Below are 1,639 nucleotides of genomic sequence, written 5' to 3'. Positions count from 1 at the left end.
GGGACTTATTTTTAGGTTTGCACTTATTTCCCCCCCAAATGGTTTGGGTTTCCATTATCATGCAGATCACTTTTCTTAATTAAAGTGGGTAGGTTCATAAACTGGAATTGAAAGTATTTAGCTCCTCCATGAAACTCTCTGTTCTGCCGTTCATTATTTGAAGTATTCTCTCTCACAATCACACTACCGTTAATCAGAGGGCAAAAATGCTTCTGATTTAGACAGGCTATATTTAGACAATTAATCTTATGAAATATAAAAAGTCACTCACTAGCTACTCAATGTTTGTTAAATAATAAAAATGATGAGTCATAGATAATCAGACAATATATAAAAATAAGCAGTATCTATTGCAACAAATATATGTCCAAATGAGTCTATGGCTTTAACAGTAGGATATTACATTAGAAAATTTGTAGTATTTAAGTTTAATTTTAAGGAGTGAAATGTTTAATTTTATGCTCTTTTTAGTACAATTAGTTGAATTTTATAACTGGGCAAAGATCTTAATAAAATTTGATCAAATTTTTGAAATATGAAGTTCCCTAAAATTCCTCTTGTCATGGTACCAATGCTTAGATTCCCTTCTTTCCTTATGCCAACAATCAGTGTCACTAATTAATACCTGCACTTTCCTTGGGAGCCCGGACTTTGTGAACAATGAACTCTAGGAAGCCCCTACCTGTAGTTCAGAGTTATCACTTAAGATCATACCTATTTGCTATAACTTATCTGAATCCAATCCCATTATTTTAAAAATGAAGCAGCTGAGGAACGAAGAAGTAAGTTGATTTGTGTAAGGTCATAGAAAGTTATTCCCAAAACTAAAATAAGAACTCAAAACTCCTCCTTACTAGAACAATGTTCTTTATACCTCATCAAGCTGATCTCTATGCCATTCTTTCTTACTCTGTTGCCATCACACATGCCCATACACTCACAGAGTCACGCACCTATTAAGGCTAAGGTGAATAACAACATCTAAACGATTGTGAGAGCTGTCTGATATTTAGTATGAGGCAAAACAACAGCATCAACAACAACAATACAACATTCACATTTGAGGCTTGCACACAGCTGTTGGATGATTGTACTTCCTGGCAAAATGATCAGATTCAACAATGTATACCTCAAAGAGAGACTTCTTTGTATTTCAATTTATACTGCACATTACACAGTAGCTAAACATCACATTAAATAATTGTTAAATATCATCTGTATCATAAACATTTTACCTTCAATTGTATAATTATATAGTTTTGTCCTTGATTGTTTTTTTTTTTTCCTGAGACATAAGTAATAGATTTCCACCAATGTTGTACATACATAGTGGAGGTATGTCATCTTGAAATAAGAGAGTAATGATATAGTTTTAAATTTCATTTTTATTTTTAATTGATACATAATTCAGTGAAATAAAATGTACCCTTTTAAAGTATATAATGCAATGGTTTCTGCTATGTTCATAAAGTTTTGCTACCATCGCCACATCTTCATGACTCAAAAAAATAAAAAAGCCTGTATGAATTACCAATCATTCCTCATTTTCTCTTTTCTCAGTCTTTCAATCTCAGTATATTTACCTGTTCTGTGGATTTCACATACATGGAATCATAAAATATGTGGTCTTTTCTGTCTG

Source organism: Pteropus vampyrus, unplaced genomic scaffold (genome assembly GCF_000151845.1).
Source record: "Pteropus vampyrus isolate Shadow unplaced genomic scaffold, Pvam_2.0 Scaffold108, whole genome shotgun sequence".
Classification (NCBI taxonomy): Eukaryota; Metazoa; Chordata; class Mammalia; order Chiroptera; family Pteropodidae; genus Pteropus; species Pteropus vampyrus.
This window is presented reverse-complemented; position numbering follows the sequence as displayed.